The sequence below is a fragment of the Galeopterus variegatus genome, unplaced genomic scaffold (assembly GCF_000696425.1).
Source record: "Galeopterus variegatus unplaced genomic scaffold, G_variegatus-3.0.2 Scaffold1452, whole genome shotgun sequence".
Taxonomy (NCBI): Eukaryota; Metazoa; Chordata; class Mammalia; order Dermoptera; family Cynocephalidae; genus Galeopterus; species Galeopterus variegatus.
In genome coordinates, this window is record NW_007727563.1 from 29151 (window position 1) to 49475 (window position 20325).

Consider the following 20325-nt stretch of genomic DNA (forward strand, 5'->3'; position numbering starts at 1 on the left):
TCCCAAGCTGGTTCTTGAATGAAACAACCCAGCTAGGAGGGTGGTCATCTTCTCCCAGGCTCTCCTTTCTGTCCTGAACTTGGCTGAAGACTTAACTCCTCATTTAGCAAGAAGAACTCAACCAGCACTGGGCAGACATGGGAAACCAGCTCAGAGCCCATCAGAGCTAGACCAGAATTGCCAAGGGGTGAGGAACGAGAGTTTCTGCTGAGACTCAGCCATGTGCTCAGGCCAATCAACACACGCTTTGGGGTCATCCTCCAAAAAGTATTTCTGGGGCTACCAGTGGGTGTCCTAGTGTTTTCCAAAAATAACCTCTTTAATTATAAAACCACAGGTGACAAAGACTTATTTACTTGGAGAAACTTTTCGGTGCTCGGTGGGCTTCCCACATTTAAGTCCATTATTGCAGAGACCCAAGCTCCATGGGCTGGGAATTGATGGGAACTGTCAATGCGGGGGATCAGGTCAGAGGGGTCCACACCAGAGCCTGATAGTGAAACAGCCCTGCTGGTGTTGAAGTAAGGGTCATGCCAAGCTGCCTATTGGGCCCTTACATGCCTGACTGGGGGTGGTTTCTGTTGGTCCACTTCGAGCTTGGGGCTGCTTTTTAGGCCCCTGTAGATATTTTACTTTGTGACTTTGATCATGATGTTCTCTGAAAGGAAAGGGGCAGGGGAGGGAAGGAACACTGGCTGGGCAGTCTCCAGGTGGTGAGTGTTTCCTACATAGTCTCTCATTTAACCCTGTGATGTGGGCAGTATTGTCGCCATTTTTCAGATGTGGAAACTGGACTCAGAGAGAGGTGAAGGGATTTCCCAAAACAACACAGTATTTTCCAGGGTCCCAGATAAAGAACACACATCTGTGTTCTTCCATCGCCAAATCCAGAATGAAAGTTTCCTCCGATGGGAAAACCACACGGACGCCTCCGGCCCATGCCCCCGCTGGCATAGTTGCCCTCTGCTCCTTGCTCCCAGGTGGATAGCAGCCAAGGGCAGGGCGATGTGAGCACAGAAGGAGTGCGGGGCAGGTAGAAGGGGGTGTGAGGTGCTGCAGGAACAGCGACTCTGAGACAGGGCACGGATGGAGGGAGATCTCAGGCAGAGGGCACAGCATATGCAAGGGCCCAGAGGCACAGTGAGAATGATGGTGGGAACGACAGAGAGCGATAGTTGGGAGGGTTTGTGGGGAGAGTCCAGAACAGGACCTCTGTGCCACACAGGAGAACGTCATTCGGCCAGCAGTGGGGCCCACTGAAGTCTACCAGGCCAGGGAGCTCAAGCTTAGTGGCTTGTTTTCGGGGGATTATCTCGGTTACCGAGTGTGGGACAGATTGGAAGGGCTGAGTCTACAGCCCGTTCTCTTCTCTCTCTCCCTTCTTTCAATGTGGGGGCAGGGAACCCAGAAACCTACTCATTTAACACACTTTTCTACCTTATATACTGTGTTGCGGGCCCAGTGCTAGGAAGATCCCAAAATGAGTAAGACTGGATACTCCCCATTCCCTTACAGATTTTACATCCAAATAAAAAACAAATATTAGGATCCAAGGAAGATTTTCAAGACATGAATAAAGTCCTTCACCCTACTGGCCCACCTGTGGGATCCTGCACATCCTTTAATTCAGCTCATACATCACCGCCTCCGGGAAAGCTTCTCTGATGAACAACCTCTCATGGATTTCTCCATCTCTCCTGTTCGGGACATGCTCCACTCCTGGCTCTGTGTGTCTTTGTCTGTCTGTCTGTCCATCTTCCCCTACTTCTCACCTCTGACTGGAGGTCCTCAGGGTCCTGACCATGGATGACCCACCTCCAGTCCCAGGACCCAGCAAGGGCCTGCTGTATAGCCGACATCTGCAGAGTCTGTTGACTAGAGGATGGCAAAGGCTGGGCCGAGTCATGGGGTCTGTCAGGAATCAGCAAAGGAGGCAAGCCCTGGGGCTCAGAGATGCTGGAAAACATGGACGTTGGAGGTAAGAGCAGCTCGGGCCTTGAGTGATGTTGCAGCAAATTGGCCAAGTACTTTGATGGCCTCTCATGCCTTTGGGAGAGTCTGTCGGTTCACATGGGTGTGAGTTTGTGGGTCCCACCAGCCCTTGCCTTACCAGGGAAGCCATTAACCTTTGGTGTTAAAGACAACTTGCCACTTCTAGTCATGGAGACAAGCAGCAGGCATGGTTGTGCCAGGAAGATCTCATTTGACATCCTGTCTGTCCCTGCTCATTAACAGGTGCAGACAGCAGGGGGACGGGCTTAGCCCAGCAATTGTTGGCCACACGGTGCTTACAGTGTGGCCTGCCTGGATCTGGTGTAGAACCTGCTCCCCAGCTCACCCAGCTGCAAAGCAAGCTGTGCCTTTGCCTGGAATCCTACAGCCCCTCTGGCCCTGGCATCCCCCTCTCCCTCCCTCCCTGCCTTAGCCATTCCCACAAGTTCTCTGGGAATCCTTATTCCCTCTTGCCTGGACCCCTGAAGCAGCCTCCTAAAACCCTTCCAGCATCCAGCCTGTCCTGATCCCATCCTCCACGCTGAGCCAGAATCAACTTTCTAATGTGCCAGTTGGATTACATGATACTTGCTGGCAACCTTTCCAGGGCTCTCCAGGGCTCTCGAGGATGTGGCCCCACCTTGTTCTCCAGCTTCTTCTTCCTGGAGGTCCCTCATCTTCCTCCTCCTCTCAGCATCACACTCACTCCGGCCTCCATCTATGACACTCCCTGCCATGTGATGCTCTTCTGTCTCCTTGATTCTCTCTGAATCCTAAAAGCTTGGTCCAACTCAAGGTCCCTCTTCTCAACCCGAAGTTGTCCCTTCCCTTCCCAGAGATTCTAAAGTAAGCTTCAGCTTGCATACACTTTCCATACGTGTTCCTTCCTTCCTTCCTTCAACACTCCTGTGTTGAGTATATACTGTGGGCCAGGCCCTGTACTAGTTACACAGGCATCCAGCAATCCCTCCCATCCTCAAAACCACCTGGAGGCAGGGAGGTGGGCTCTTCAGGAGCTGGCTCTGTGCTAACCTGCGAGTCCCCCTGTTTGCTGTTCTTTGTCCCTGTGGGTAAGATGTTGAGCGTGTCATTTTCCCTTTCTGGGACCCAGTTTCCTCCTCAGCAAAATGAGATCTTTATCTCTACCTCTACAGGTTGTTGCAAGTTAATAATAATAATATAGAGCACTAAGCACAGGCCAGATGCTGTTCTACATGTTTTACATATATCCGCTCCTTCACCCCCATGGTGTGATCTTGCTCAGCACCAGGCCTGGCACCATGAAATGTCCAGGAAGCATCCAGTAGCTGCTGGAATCATGGGGACGGTCACGTCTGGCCTGGTGGAGGCATGTGAGACAGGAATATGCCAGGCACGTTCTGGGGACGGCGCACAGACGAGCCTGGCTGGAGCTCAGGGCTCGTGTTTAATAAAAGATTAATGAAATTGTCAAATTGACCTTGTCAGTGTCTGTTCAATCCAATTACATGGCTGTGGCCCACGTGAATGGGGTTAAAACAGAAGTGCACACAAGAGACACCAAGACAGTGGCCCTCAGGGAGACGGGATGTCAGGCTTGCCCCATCTCCCAGGCCTCATCTAAGAACTGCCTGCCACTTTCATAGGAGCAGTGTCCCAGTTCTCTGGAGAAACTGCAGCTGAACGCCCACTTCCCCCCAGAGAGGACGCTCGGCACACGCCACTGATGCCTGTGCCCTGCCAGGCTTGGACTAGGCTGGGACTCACGGTGAGTGCAGCACAGCCCCTGTCCTTGAGGAGTCCTTGGTCTGGTGGGTGAGACAGACTTGGAAGCAAATAGAATTCACCAAAGTGAGCAGTGACCTGATCGTCAGCAATCCAGAGAAGGCACACTCGGATCAACCGGGACTCTGACTCTGGGAGGTGGCTGGGGGTCGTGGCGGGGAGTCCTGGAAAAGATGATTCTTGAGGTGAGGAGTGACCCAGGAGCTGACCCAGAATAGAGAGAGATGGGGAGAACCATCCTCAGGGACAGCCAGGTTTCAGACAGCCAAGGCTGTGGGGGAGTTCGTTCGTGGTGCAAAAGATTGAGGTGCGGGGAGCTGTGGGGGCTGGGTCAGCAGAGGGGACACTCAGAGCAGCTCGGGTGACTAGAGAGGAGAGGCTGGTGCCCAGTGTGGTCACAGGCTAAGGGCATGGTGAGTCTTGTGAGGGCAGGGTTTTCTGGGGAAAGAGCTCAACAGTCCTCTGTGCTTAGGGGAGGCTCAATCCTCCCTAGAAGGGTCCACAGAGCCTGGATCAAATGGACATTTGAGGAAATCCATGGCATCAGCTGCAGCTCGACCGATTTCAAGGCTATGAGGGACACCTCAAGGAAGGGGCTGGGGAGAGCTTCTCTGCCAGCAGCACTGTGTCCTGGTGCCGGGGCCATCCTGCTACTCCTTTCCTCTCAGCTGTGATGATGCTTCCAGGGATCTTGTGACTGAATGGCTCTTTCAGTCCACTGAGCTCGCTTACATCCCTCCAACAGCTAGATCTTCAACGTCACACTGGAAGACGGACATCATCGTCCCCATCTTACAGCTGAGGGAACTGAGGCTTAGGGAACGCGAACGCCCCTGCCCAAGGCTGGTTCATAATGGAGGTGGGACTCGTGCCTGTTTATTCTGTATTAAAATCTCATGCTCATCCCGTTGCCGCAAGTCTACCTTCCTGGGGATGGAGGACTAAAGCTGGGCGTCTTGGCATCAGCAGTCAGCAGAGATGGGTAGATCTTGACAGGCAACCAAGGTGCCCCCAGAATCTTATTTTACTGAAAGAAAACTCTGCCAATTGCATCTCTAGGGCTCAGTGGGAGCCGCAAAACATGAGGCCCACACTTGGATGTTGTTTTCAAACAATGTAATTCCTGCTCAGTCAAGGGTTCCTTTCAGAGCAAGTATTGCTCCACGGCCCCTCCACAGGGCCCCCAGGCAGGACAAATCCCTAGTCCCCTCCCTATGAATGGCACCACTGCCCACTCAGCCAAGCCAGAAGTAGGGGAGTCCTCACTGAGTCCTCTTCTCACACTCTGCCTCTAATCAGCAACTCACGGTGGTTTTGTCCCAAATATATATTTCTGTTTTAATCCACCCCATCTGCCCCTTCATTCCCTCAATCCCTGCCTCTGTTCCAACCTTCCACATTTCTTTCCAGGACCATTAATCCAGCCTCCTAATTGTTTTCCCTAATTCCAGCCTCACCCCTCTCATTCACCATCTATAACTCACCAGAGGGGTCCTTCTAAAACGCCAATCCCACCTTGTCATTCCCTGGCTCAGCACCGTTTAGTGACTCTCTGTTGCCAACTCAGAGCAAAGTCCAGGTCCTTAGCTGGCCCAGTGAGGCCCACAGCCCCAGCAGGCCCTGGCCCTGACCACCCCCGTGGCTTTGCCCCTCAGCAGGCTCCACTTAGACCCCACACTCTAGACCCTACACTGAATCTCTTGCAGTGTGGAAGGACCACTGAGCTTTCCAGTCACCCATTCACTTATTCAATGGTTGAGCCCCTGTGTTCCAGGCATTGCTCTCATAGAACTTATATTTTAGCTGAGGGCAGGGGATAAAACAATATTGAAATAAATACGTCAGGATGAGAGAAAAGTAAAGCAGAAAAAGAGGACTAGAGAGTGCCCTGGAGTAGGGGGGGTGCGCTCCTTCAGACGGGGTGGATGAGGAGAGACTTCCTGATGAGGGAGATGCGAGCAAAGAGCTGCAGGGAGTAGGGCAGCCATGTGGACGTCTCAGGGAGAGAATTTCATGACCACAGACCTTTTGCAACATGATCCATTCCCTCTGCTGTCATGCCTTATGCTTCCCCTCCAGCCCAGCTCTCACCTGAGAATCAGTTCAGCTGTCCCCTCCTCTGGGACACATCAAGAGAACCAATCAATCCTTCTTTTTTGCCCCTGGTTCCCCTACATGGCTTCAATGCCAGCCCTGTAACACTGAGATGCTCTAATTTTTCTATATCCACCCATCCCCTCATTCGTTCACTCATTCATTCATTCCTTGAACAAAACTATTTGAGTACTCCTGGGGTGCCAGGCCTTGTGCCATGCCTTGGGGTGCATCTGCCACCTCCCCCTGCCCCATGCTCCATGAGCTCCGGGAGGCAGGGAGGGACCCTGCCTGCTGTACCTCATTATCCCAGTGCTAGCTCGGCGCCTGGCCCAGAAATAGCTTCGGGTGAGTATTTTGCTGAGTGAATAAACATTTGAGATCATTTTATTGAAATACTTCAGAGTAAATTTGGGGACAGGCATTCCTCTACTCAAAAGTAATTTAATAACCACAAATGCCTTTCACACAATGGGGAGAAGAAAAAAATATGTGTTTCCCTTACTGCTGCTGTTAAAATAAATGGTATTTTTAATAAAGTGTCCCCATACAGCATATAGAATGTGGCCACATGATGAAATAAATAAATACCTTGTGAAATTATGCATTGCAAAGCAGACTTTTTCTGGTCTTTTGGTTATTAAATTTAATCACTTTTGGGCTAAGCCCCTACACTTTTTCCTAGAGGCAGGTACGCTTTTGATTAAAATGTGGGCCCCAGAGCACTTTCACAGAGAAGGTTGAGCTACGTCCCCAGAGCAACTGCAGCGGAGGCAGCCAACGCGATGACAGGGCCAAGGCAACAACCACAATCTGCTTCTCACTTGATGGACATGTTTATCCCCAGACAGATGCACAGCAGTCACGGGGCGTATGGAAATCTTGCAATTAAGGCAAAGTCTAATTAGAAACTAAATACTCAAAATACAAAGGAAGCTACGAGTGGCAGCCACTCTGGTCAGCTCTGAAATGTGATTATCCCACGCCAGCTCCTGCCTCAGCCCCTCGTGGACTGGATTACGAGGAGGGAGATGTATCTTGCTGCCACACGTGGTTTCTCAGGGGGAAGATTTGCTTTTCCAGTCCAGTGAGACACTTCAGTCCACAAGCCTTGGAATCCAATGGGCTCAGATTTGCACCCGGGTTCTGCTCATTACTACCCTACTAGCCCCAGCATCCTCATCTTCGTAGCGGGAGTGGTGCAACCATGCAGGGCCATCAAAGGATCAAGTAAGGGCTCTGTGGGGACTCAGTTCAGGGAAGTCACTGACCAAGTTAGGCCACTTCCATTGCAATTGCCCCAGCCCCATCCCTCCAGGGGAGAAGGCTCGGCTCAGGAGTGTACCCTGCCTTGGACCCAGAGCTGCAAGCCTGGGAGGGATGGGCTCTTACTACTACATCATTCTTTGTGCCCACAGGGCCCCAGGAGTAGGGCTCCTCTCAAGCCCTCTCTTAAGTACCTGAGACTTTGCTGAGCAATCAATTCTATGTTTCCAAAAGGGGTGGGAACCCGGGACAAGCTGTCTCTCCTTAGTCCAAGCAGTGCTCAGCAGCAAGGCAGCAGGTCAGGCCAGGGGCAGTGAAGGGTTAGGGAGAGGAGCTTCAGGCAGCTGCGGTTAGCCCCAGGGTTCTGGCCCAGGAGCCAGCAACATTTCCTGAGCTTGGACTGGAGTCAGGAGATGAGTTAGGAACTGTTCCTGCCCTCAAGAAAGTCACAATGTAGTCAGGAAGACAGGCAAGAAGAGAGCACAGAAGTGTGTAGCACCAACTTACATTCCTACCACATTTTATAGCTTAAAAAGTGCCTCCAACTGATTTCTGAATTAATCCTCTCAAGAGCCTGTGAGAGAGGATTTGACAGTGACTCCCACATGACTTTGAGCTTCCGGCCCGGGTCTGTATTGCAGACACACAGAAGAGGAGGTGCATGCAGCACAGTGCGGTGCTGCAAACGCCACGCACCCATCACCCTCGCAGGAATAAGGAGTAGAACCTTTCTGTTCTCCGCTTTTTTCCTTCTGATCTCTTTTTTTCATAATTTGTTTTAAATGGTTAAAACATTACAGAAGCCTCTTTTGCACTCTTGCCCTTGCCACCCCTGATCGGGACTATCCCGAAGTTAGCACGTGTCCTTCCTGCCCAAGTATTCATACTCTGACTGCACATGTATATGTCCATAAACAACTGATAGTGCATTTTGCACATTTAAAATTTTACATACATGGTCTTAAAATCTAAATTTTACCCTGCCATGGACTTTCTTTTACTGTACATTATGACTCTGAGATTTATTTATGCTGATATATATAGCTCCGCTTCTTCTTTTTTTTTTTTTTGTGACCAGCAAGGGGACCGGAACCCTTGGCTTGGTGTCGCCCGCACTGCGCTCAGCCAGTGAGCGCACCGGCCATCCCTATATAGGATCCGAACCCATGGCCTCGGTGCTCCCAGCGCCGCACTCTCCCGAGTAAGCCACGGGGTCAGCCCTCTGGTTCATTTTTTTGCTGTATGGTATTTCACTCTATGAAAAACGTTGGTGTGTGTGCATGCGCACGTGTGCACGATTATCCTGTTGTGCACTTTGGCTTTCATTTTTCCTACCATTCTTCACTGCTTTACAAGGGAAGGAGGATTCAAGGTGAGCCTTGAACATGGCTAGAATCCAACCTGGGGAAGAGGAGGGCTTCTCTGACTTTTGTCACATAGCACAGGGTCTGGTACCCAGTCAGTGCTAATTGCTCGAGGCACTGAGGCTGTGATGAAAAGAACAGGGGGCTTGGTCTCAGAAGGACTTTGATTTGAATCTTGACATTCTAACCTGTTAGCTGTGTGACCTTGGGCAAAATAACCTAACCTCTCTGGGCTGTAGTATCTTCATCGGGAGAAATAATGCTAACTCCTAAATGTTCTTGTTGTGATGATTAAATACATGAAGTCTTCACTGCGGATCCTGATGTATAGGAGGAGCAGGAGGAGTTCAACAAAGCTAATTGAATGATTCCCAGATATTCCCAGATTGGGGCTGGGGAAAGGGCACGGGGAGCATTGGCATGCTCCCGTTGGCTGCCCTTCTCATTAAGAAAGAATGAAAGAGTGAAAAAAAAAAAAAGAGAGAGAGAGAGAAGATAAGCCACTTTACAACCATAATTTAAAACCCAGGAGAGCCCAATCCACCTCCAAATCTGGCCATAGTTCTATTCCATCTGTGCTTCTAATTGATCAACACTGGAAATCTCAGTAATGTCTACTTGGCCTTGGACCAGGTTCCCTGAAGGGCAGTCCCACCCTGCAAAGCCCCTATCTGCCCTCCTGGGCCCTATGGAGGAAAGCAGCAGGCAGGGCTACATGGTGTTAAATCCCTTCCTTTCCAAGAGATTGAAGACAATGAGGCATTTTGCTTAAATGGCCTATAACTATGTCCCAAAACTCCTCAGCTCAGAAAAGTGCATGAATCAGCAAAATGAAAATAATTTAAAGAACCACTGGAAAAAAGAACTCCAGCCTCCCTCGTTCTATCAGCAATGACGGCCTCTCAGTAGCAGCTCTCATCTTTCATACCCAGGGCCAGGTGCTTCCCAGGTTTTTGAGAAAGAATATGTCAGAGGCTGGAACCTGCTCCCTGATGGGGGGCGGGGGGGAACAAGAGAACTTGAGAGTCCACCTCCCACCTGAAGCGCTTTGTGGTTTCCAAACCCTGCCCCAGCCATGATGATGCTATCAGGGCCATGTCTGCTTTTGGAAGTTGGTGGAGTAGGGACAGTCACACATGTGTCATAACTGAGCTGTACAACTGAGGCTGATAGAAAGGAAGTGCGGTGTTCCTGACCAAGTGCTCAGTGCTGCCTGCTTCAATCACTGTGAGGGGAGGGCGGTGCCTGTTAGTGAGCACCTACTATATGCTCTAAAATGCTGTACCCTAAAATGCTGACACTGTTATTCTTGCTACTGAAGCTGGTAAATCAGCTCCTTATAGCTGATAAATCTCAGGACGCAGAAGGTTGAGTGGCTTAGCCAAGGTCATGCTACTGAAAAGCCATGGAGCAAGGTTCATACCCCATACTCTGTTACTCTACAGCCTATGCTGTTTCCATGGCATCAAGGACTCAGAAAAGACCTGACACACAGGTGCTTACAGTCCTGCAATCCACCCCCCTCCCCTAGACATACTTCAGCTCCCCTCTGGACTTAAGGGTGGATGCTGTGTCTGACTCATCTTTGGGGGCTGAGTCCCCACAAGGGCCTACACAGAGCGGGTCCAGGGCACAGGAGCTGCATGAAGGAGGTGCAGTTCTAGACACGGCTGCCCTGGGCACGCCCCATCTGTACCACTGTATTGTGGTGCTCACAGCCTGGTTCCCACCTGGCAGAACCAACACTTAATGAGTAATGAGAGTGGGCACCTGCCCTCATCATTCCTCACCTGAGTCATTCCAGTAGCCTCCTCGACCCCTCTCTCTCCCTCCAAATGACTCACCACACTGATGCCAGCCTGGTCTTTCTCAGGCACAAAGCCCAACCCTCCAGCACCTGTCCATGGTCTTCAGAGTCTAGCACCTGAGCCCGGGACCAAGGCCCTCCATGATCCAGCCCCTTTCCACATCTCCAGCCTTGTCTCCCAACACCAACTTTACCTTCACTCCTTGAAACATCTGCCCTTCTCTGCATACCCTGCCCTCTTCCACCCCTGCCCGTTGTTCACAGTAATAGTCAACATTTACCCAGTGCTTACTGCATGTTAGGTCCACAGTAAATTCTTTATAGATATTAACTTAATGCTCACAGGAACCTGAGAAATCTATTTCATGGAAGAGGAAACTGTGTCCCAAACCAAATAAGTAACTTGCCCAAGGTCACAGAGCTGGCAAGTAGTGGAGCCCAGAGTCACACCCAGGCAGGCAGAGGTCAGAGTCCTTAAACTTAACCACACCCAAACCTTTTCTTCTTTCTCGACCTGGTGCTGGCTTATTCAGACTTCAACCTGTGAGAACAAGACCAGGATGGTCTCATGACTCCTCATGAAGGGCTTTCTTGATCCCTCAAGGCCTTAAACCCTGGGTAGAAAGAACTGCATTGGTCCCTGATTTCCCACAGCCTTTGGGTATCAGGGGCAAGGCTTCTAGGGAGATTTGCAATACATCTGTACCAGGCCTGTGCTGGGCCCAGGCTCAGAGATGAACACATGGTGGCCCCTGCTCAGAGGAGCTTACAGTTTAGTGAGAAAGATGAAGGCCCAGTGAGACTCTAACAGAGGTCACCAGGGGGTGCTACAGAGCAGGGGGAGGGTCCCCAACCCGGGCTGGGGAAGGAGCACTGAAGACCTCCTGCAAGAAGGAGATGTAGAAGTAGGTCATGGAGCAGAGGAGGCAGGGACGTTTCAGACGAAGAAACAGCTTGTGTCAATGTCAGGATATCTGAGGTAGCATATATCATGGTCGTTAGGATGCCAGGCACTGGAGTCACACAGGCTCTCATTCCGGTCCTGGCTCCTCCAGGTCATGGCTGTGCCATTTTGAGGAAGTTACCGAACCTCAAGAAGTCAGTTTCTTGTAGATGGTAACAGTAAAGAGTCAACAGTGCCTAGCACACAGTAAATGATCAATACAATTAGTTAATTTAAAAATATCATCCATATCTCTGTCTCCTGCACGTAGCACATAGTAGGGGCACAGCAAACATGTGTAGAGATGAATTAACAGTCTTGCCCTCAGTTTTTTGACAGCCTGGGGAAAGAGACACCTAAACAAACACTACAATAAATGCTCTGAGTGTTGAGAAACAGGGAAGCTTGGGTGGGAGTGAGAGATGGGGAAGATTTGGAAAACCACAGAAGGAGGGAGTTCTTTTAGGAAGAGATAGAAACAGACCCTTAGAGGAAATATTTGATCTGAGTCTTTAAGCCCAGGTTGGATAAGTGTTTTTCGTAGTTAATGACCCAGAAAGGGACAAGAATGAGCTAAGGCCCCAGACTGGGCAGGCCCAAGGAGCTAAGGTAGAGGGGCAGGAGCCCTGGCTGGGAGAAGCAGTGGAAGATCTGGGCGAAGGTTTAAAGCTTAAGGGTGCTCCTCTGTGGCTGGGCCAGGGACGGTGGGGCAGGGATCTATGTGTCTACAGATGGCACAAGGCAATTATAACTGTGCTGACGTATTGTTGATTTCAACTGAGTCACTGTTTCCACGTGCACTATAAGGTGCATGTGAAGGTGGGGCAGGGGTGTTGTACGAATAGACCCTCATAGCCCCTGTGATTGTTCAGACCCTAAAGTCTCCAGAAATGATCCCAACATGGAAATTCCACCTCAGCTGTAGCCGGCCACAAGTGAGCATTGCTGAGGAACTAATGGCAGAGAACCGAGGACAATGCTCTTGGGAAAGCCATCTTGGCGTTTGTTCCCTGTGTGACTTCTTCTTGGCTGCTACGACAAGGCTGGTGGGGTCCAGTGTGATTTTGGCAATCTGGGCTCAGTAAGGGTTTCTGAGTAAATTTTAGGTGCCCATTCCAGGGCGTGAGGAGGGTCCTTGCCCAGATTCCCTCCACAGAACAATCTGTGCGAGGGTCACCGAGATCCTGAACATTGATCACTTCCCTTCTCCCATGACACCACTGGCCTGATCAGGAACTCCCATGTCCTGTCCCTAGGCAGGGGCCAAGGGCTGGGCTGGCTGAGCTCACTGGGAGAGAACCGTCTTCCCAGCACTGGGAAGGACTGAGCTGCAGTGACCCAGGGTTTATCTTTGCTTCAATCCTCTCCCTCCAAATTTGGGGTCCTTTGCTCTAACCCAGGCCTAGATTGGGGCCACAGCCTCCTAATGGGCCTTTTCCTTTTGTCATTTATTCATTCAGTCATTCTTTAATGAGTGTATAATATATTCCAGGTGCTGGGAATACAGCAGTGAACAAAACAGAAACTGATGTTAAAGTGGATGGTGAATGTAATTATCACACAGTTTGTTAATTATGCAGGTAATTCACATAAGAGGAACAGGGAGAGAAATTATTCAGATAAAAGGAAGAGAGAGAGAAAATTGACAACTCAATATAGGCACTTGTCGACAATCTGGTTATTGTCTGTCTGGGGTGGGTAGGGGTTAGGCAGAGGAAGGAAGTGGGGGTCCAGGTCCTTCTTTCTTCTCCATCGTATTCTGGACACCTAGAAAGGAGCACATAATGTAACTGAAACCAGAATGCCTCACCCTGTTGATTCCTGGGATCCCAGAATTTAGTTGAATGAGGCCCTCTTCTGCGATCTCATCCAATCTACTGCCGGTCCTGGGAGGCAGGCAGGGCCAGGATGGCCATCCCATTTCACACATGGGAAAGTGAGTGCCAAAGTGGTGGGACTCATCTTCAAAGGGACCCAGAATTGGGCGGCAGAGCTGACTCCCAAGTTCAGGCACTCTGTCCTACTTTCTGTCCTTCTACCCACAGCTTCTGCTAGTCATGGCCCATTAGTTTGGAATCAACAAGATGTAATTATATGCCACTTCTCATGATTACAATATGGAGAAGCAGCATTGTTTAGAAGAATGGTTCTCAAAGTGTGGTCCCTGGACCAGCAGCACCAGCATCACCTGGGAACTTGCTGGAAATGCAAATTCGTGAGCCTCACACTAGACCTACTGAAGTAAAAGTCCTGCAGTGGGGCCTGCCTCTTCTGTTTTAATAAGCCCTCCAGGTAATTCTGACCCAGGCTAAAGTTTTAGAACCACTGGTATAAAGAAAAGAGTGCTGGATTTTGTCTCAGGAGACTTGGGTTTAAGTTTCACTGAATAACTATGTGACTCAGGAAATTCACATTACTCCTCTCACCAGCCTCAGTTTCATTATCTTCAAAATGAAGACACATTAATAGAATTGCTATGAGGAATCACATGAGATAATATGTGTGAAAGTCCTTTATATGATTAGTCAACACGGTAATAATGTAGCCATTCATTCATTCATTCATTAGTTCAGTGAGCATTTACTGAACACCGGTCGGCTGGACCCAGGCCTCCCATGTTGGGAGCATCGCTTTTGCTCTTTTCAGAACCCCCCTGGGTTATGATACAAGTCAACAGTTCAGTTGGAAGAGACAGAGTGAACACTAGTACTCTATAGGGTAGATAATCCCTCATTATATGAAAGCAAGGCTGTCTGGTGGCATGGAGTTGGGGTGCCAGTTGCAGAGCACCTCCCCAGGGCCAGTGTTTGTGCCTGGAGCTTTTTTGTTTCGTCCTCCCAACGGTAAAGCAGGGTGAGAACTGCTGTGCTCATTTTTCTGATGAGGAAATGGAGGCTCAGGGAGAAAGAGATGAAGCCTGGATTCAAACGTGGGACAACCTGAGTCAGAGCCCCCAACCTGTCCACAGCCAGGACTCAGCAGACTTTTACCCAAAGGACCCTTAGGGCTTCTGCGGGGACTGGGGGGAGCAGTCACATACCTCCTGTGAGTGCCAAATTTTTTTTTCCTTTTTTTTGTCTTTTTTCGTGACCGGCAACAGATCGCAACCCTCAGTGTCGCGCCCGTACCGGACTGGGACCAGCAACGGGATCGCAACCCTCGGTGTCGCGCCCGCACCGCGCTCAGCCAGTGAGTGGAACCGGTCTGTATGTGGGATCCGAACCCTCGGCGGGAGCGCCGCCGCACTCCCAAGCGGTGCACCGTAGCAGTGCGCCACCGGGCCAGCCCAGAGTGCCAATTTTTTTATTGTCTCCTGTTTCACTTTCTTCCTGAGATTGCTTCTCCTATGCTATAATCTATCCTTGTTTGTTGTTAACGTAAAATGTTTTAAAGTGCCAGTCAAAATTAACTCTTCTTTCCTCCTCCCTTCCTCCACGTCCTCCCCCCCCAACCTAGGCGCCAGGTCAACCGGGTGTTCTTAATGTCTCCTACTCCCCATGCTCCTTGCTCACTGCCAGTTCCTGTGGATGGGTCTTGAGCAGGGCTCCTGCCCCACACTGGCACCCTCATCTCCTTGTGGTCTTTGCTCAGATCTCATCTTCTCAATGAAGCCTACCTGGGGCACCCCACTAATAATACGTCCTGCCCCCTACCACACACTCTTAATCTGCCTTACCTTGCTCTACTTTTTGCTTGTTTTCATGACAATCATCACCTTCTTCTACATTTTCTCATTATGTTTACTGTTTATCTTCCTTCCCCATTCCGTCCTGCCCTTACTAGATTTTAAGCTCCATGAGGGAGGATCTTTGTTTCTCTTTGCTGATACGTCTCAGGCACTTAGATCAGTGACTGACTCCTAGTAAGCACTCAATACATATTTGTTGAATGACCGAATGAATTCCATAATGACTCATGGGGGAACTGCTGGATATAGATGGTGGTGAGGCTAGGATACTGAATCTTCTCCCCCATTGGCTTATGAAACGGAAACTGTAAACTGCCCAAATCCTCGAGTACTAGATCAGATGTGGCTGAAAGAGCGCATTCTGCTGTGGTGGAAAGGACACAGGGTTTGGAGCCACATGGAAGGCATGATTCTCTGGCAGAGTGCTGGGCACAGGCTAGATATTCAGAATGTTTAAGATGAATGGTTGCAGGGATGGACAGAAAAACAAACGATCTCACAGCCATTCACATCCTTCAGGTGTCAGCTCAAAGGTCCCATCTCAAAGCCCGTGATCACAGCTAGGTGGAGGAGTCCTAGCTACCAGAATAACCCAGGTCAGAAAATGTAAATTACTGAGTAAAAGAGGGGTCTCTAGTGGGGGATCATATGGCTCTTTTCTTTTCTAAACTAAACATTATTATCGATAATTTGGTTAAGATACAAAGGTTCATATTATAGACACTACTATAAAACTTGGAGGAAGGATGTGTTGTAGAATAAAATTCCAAAAGGACTCCTCAAATACCCACTGTCTGCACAGACAATTCACATTGGTAGAGATTGGAAAAGAACCTCTGTATAGAAAGCTAATTCACCAAACTTTACTTAAAAATTCCAAATACTGGTGAAGTTGTGGGGAAATGGCACATGCATGTCTATACTGGGTGAGATATGACTAAACCTTTTGGAAAGCAATATAACAACACATAGAAAGAACTATAAAAATGGCCTTGCCCTTTAACCCCACTAGCTCACTCGTGGGAATTTAAGAAACAAACGCACATAAGGAGGACAATCATAAATATACATAGCAAAATTGCCCCTAGTAGCAAGAAACTAGAAACAAAACATACAATGAAGGGAGAAGAAGTTAGTCATGGCCCAGTGCTGGGAAGGGTATTAAAGTGATAGCTATGAAAATCAGGCAGCAGAGGGGGAATGTTTGCCATATGATGCTAAAGGAATGAGGCAGGGTGCAGACATGGCACAAGGGGCTGGCTGACAGCGGCTGCCATGGACAAAGAGGTGCTGCCTGTGGACAAACAGAGGGACTCTCAGGAGCGAATGTGCAGTTGGGCTTGGCTCCTGGGATTATGGCTGGGTTTTCTTTTTAAGCTTTGGCTTTCTTCAAGTTTTCTTTTGTATTTTAAACACAATGGAAAAGAAGATCTCAACCAAGTGGAATGCGGGGCTGAAACGAATCAGATGAAATGGAACAGGATGATTGCAGAGTCCTGTATTTCATCTAAGAAATATATTTGAAAAATTCACACAATTGGGGGAAGAGTAGGACTAAAGTGCGGTTAGGATAAAAAAGGGGAAAAAGAAAAAGAACAAAAAGACCTCACATTTACTGAAGGCAGGAACTGAGGTCGAGTGGGGACCATGGGTCTGCCACAGCGGCAGGCCAGTATGATTACCATGAAAACTGCATAACGGACAAGGTGACTGGGGCTGAGAGGCTTTAAGGAACTTAGCCAATTTCTTCTAATGTAACAAATAGTGAAATCAGGATTTGAATTCAGTGAGTTTCTCTGGCTCCAAAATCGATGCTCTTTTTCTTACAACAAAGTCAACTAAAGGGACAAGTATTGTGTTAGCCAAAAACAGGGAACAGGGGAGTGTCTGGTGACACTCCCCACAACACACACTGAATCTTACCTTATTGAACTTTATCAGCTCAATATGAGACAACTGTATTGCTAAAGATGCTAATTCAAAGTCCAAGAGTAAGAAGTGAAATTCTGCTGATCAGACTCGTCCTAGAGCACAGTGCCCAGTCCTGAGCCCCATCTTTAGAGGCACATCCATCAAAAAGCAACCAGGATGGTAAGAGTTCTTAGGATTAGAGATACTGAATGGCCAGGCGCTTTAGTCACATTATCTTACATAACCCTTGATGCAATCCTGTGAGGTAGGTATTGCTATTCCCATTTTAAAAATGGGAAAACTGAAGCTAAGAGAGGTTAAGAACTTGTTCAACATCACTGATGGAGTTCGGATGTACTGTCCTCCCCGAACTCATGTGGAAATCTGATCCCCAATGTTACAGCAACACAAAACAGATTAATACAGTCACATACTAGTAAGCGGCAGAACCAGGATTTGAACACAGGGCCATGTAAATCTAGGGACCTCACTCTCTCCCAAGCAGCCTCCCCACATGAGAAAGGGTAGAACAGAATTTGAGCTATTTATTAGTTGGTGAAGAGAAATGATAGCCCTTTCAACTCTACAAGGGGCTATGAGTAGAAGCGTTCTGCCTGGCTTCAGAGGAGAAAATCTGAATGACTTTAGAAGTTTCAGGGATGTAGATTCTTAGCTCAACAGAAGAACATTTAGCGATTACAACACCTGGCTGGACTCTTGGGTAGGGCGATGAGTTCCTCAGGCCTGGAGCTATTCAACCATGGTCTGGAAAGGCTTCGGCTTCCAGTGGGGATGAGATCTGGACAGAGAACCTTGAAGTTCACTTTTGAACCTTAGGTTCCATGAGCCAATGTGCTGCCTGGCAGAAACTGATCAATCCTTTCAAGAGAAATGATGAAAATACCTGTTGACATGTCCACTTGCAGATAAAAAAGCAAAAATTATATGCCAAAGGTAAACACATTTGTCCATGAGAAAACTAAACACAGAAAACGAAATGGATTCTGCTGGAAATGCTTACAAGTTTTAAAGTTTTTCTTTCCTGCAAAGAAGACACCAAACTCTGGAGAGATGTGCAGTCTCAGTGGTAGTCAAAGAAAATATGAAGTACTATTTGTCACCTACTAAGTTGGCAAAATAATTTAAAAAGTTGTCACATCCAGGGCCGGCCCGGTGGCGCACTGCTACAGTGCGCCGCTTGGGAAGCGCGGTGGCGCTCCCGCCAAGGGTTCGGATCCCACATACAGACCGGCCGCTCACTGGCTGAGCAAGGGGCGGGGGCAACACCGAGGGTTGCGATCCCGTGGCCGGTCCCGGTCCGGTACGGGCGCGACACTGAGGGTTGCGATCCGTTGCCGGTCACGAAAAAAAGACAAAAAGGAAAAAAATAAATAAATAAATAAATAAATAAAAAGTTGTCACATCCATTAAATGTATTAAGAGTGATGGAAATGTCATCCTTTTGACACAGGTGAGACCACCCTAAGAGAACAATGGAAAATATAAATGGAAAACACTGTGCAACATAAAAATCTTCATCTGAGTTATTTATAAACAATCTACAAATGCAAGGAAGGGCAAACAGCCAGCTGGGTGGCAGGGGGTGGGGGCTGAGGTTGGTGAGGGGAGCTGGGGAATTGAGCCTAGTCAGCATGCACGGGGGAGGCCCCCAAGTACCAAGAACTGTGGGTTAAGCACAAGACATCCAGAGTCAAAGTGTGAAAGCCAAGGTCACTGTGTGAGATGTCAGTATGGGATAGGGCATAGGATAGGGCAGGATAGGAGCACATTCAGGTGAGGAATGAACAGGTGTGGGGAGAGGAGAGAAGAGGAATCCCAACATTAACACTGACGGCATTTAGCCACTCTGGCTGGGGAACTTTAATTACATTCTCAGTCCTCCTAACGACCCCACAACTAAACATTATTTCCTCCATTTTGCGGGTGAAGAAGCTGGTGTTAGGATGAGGTAACTTGCCTCACGTGGGGTAGTAAGTGCTAGAACTGGGAACTGCATTTGAATGCATCCACCTCGCTCAGGCTCACTCTACCACCGCGCTGGATGGAAGCGAGCAGCGAGGCTCTCCATGCACTGGCAGACCCGTGGGTTAGCCCCACTGGAAGGGCCTGCACGGCTAACCAGATGGCTTACTCAACTGTAGCTTTCTGTAGCTTTGTGGATGTTAGAACTGATGGGTTTGAATTTCATGGAGCAACAGGGAAACGTTAAATAAAAAGAGAAGGATACAACCCTGATCATATGCTAATATCATAGGTATGTATAATACGTATTCACACCCTTGAAAAAAGACCAGATGAGATACATTGCAATGTGAAAGCAGTGCAATTTGGAAGGTTTTCCCTACTTTTCCAAAAAATTCTATAAAGTAGTTTTCATTTCTTTATAATTACAAGAATGAATCATAATTTAGAAATGCATATAAAAAACACACAGGCACCTAACAGTCACCAACACACTTTCCTCAGCTAGAAAATAAAAACAAGCCCCATCTTTCTGTTTCATCTGGTAACAGAATTTGTTGCCAGGGCTTGTGAAGACAGCACCTAAACCTCATCAATTGAGTTTCTGCCAATTCAGTATTGACCATCCTGTCTTATATGACTCACTGGCCTGTCCCAGGAATCAAAAAGAATCTAAGTGTAAAAGTAAGGGAAAAATCATTGGCACCTAGACAGAAAGTCACCTTCTGCATCATATCCAACTGAATATTGGGTGAACATGACTCATGAGAGGAAGTCTAAATAAGATTTTAGGACAGATCCTCAGTTATTTAAGAAGAAATTTGTTCTCAATTGCAATATCTCCCGGCACTTTAGGAGGACTACCAGTTTTTTGTTTGCTTGTTTGTATTTTTACTTAGGAAATACTCATTCTTTCATTAAAACAGGTCTTCTAATGGCTTCCACTAAACTGGTATTTTTCAAAAGTAGCACTTGTTTTATACACGTTCCCAGCCTTAATCCAGACCTACTGAATCAGGCTCCCCAAGCCGAAGCCCAGGAATCTATATTTTAGGTAACTCAGCAAATTCTTAAGATTGGATAAGTTTGGGAAAGACTGTACTACATAAAATGAATTTGAGTTTTGTTTATGTATTTGCATGTAATAAAACTATGAATGCTTATAAGCAGTACTATTATTCCCAGTCCCTCCAAATGGCCTGAATTAATAAGACCAATTTCCATTTACTAATTACTTAGGTTGGATCTCCCCTAAACACACACGGCTAGATTCTCAGCTCAGATCATAATTTTCCCCTCATCTTTCGGGAAGAGGTAAAGGACAAGTTTGGTACAGACCTGGATTCTGATCCAGCTCCTTGGCCTGACAGCTCCAGGACCTTGGGAAAGAAATCATTTAAACTTTTCTGAGCCCATTTCCTCATATGCATGGGTGTAAGAATGATGTCCTTGCACTCATATTGCAATGGGACACCAGGTACACAACAGGGGCTCAAAATCATGTCAGTCGCCC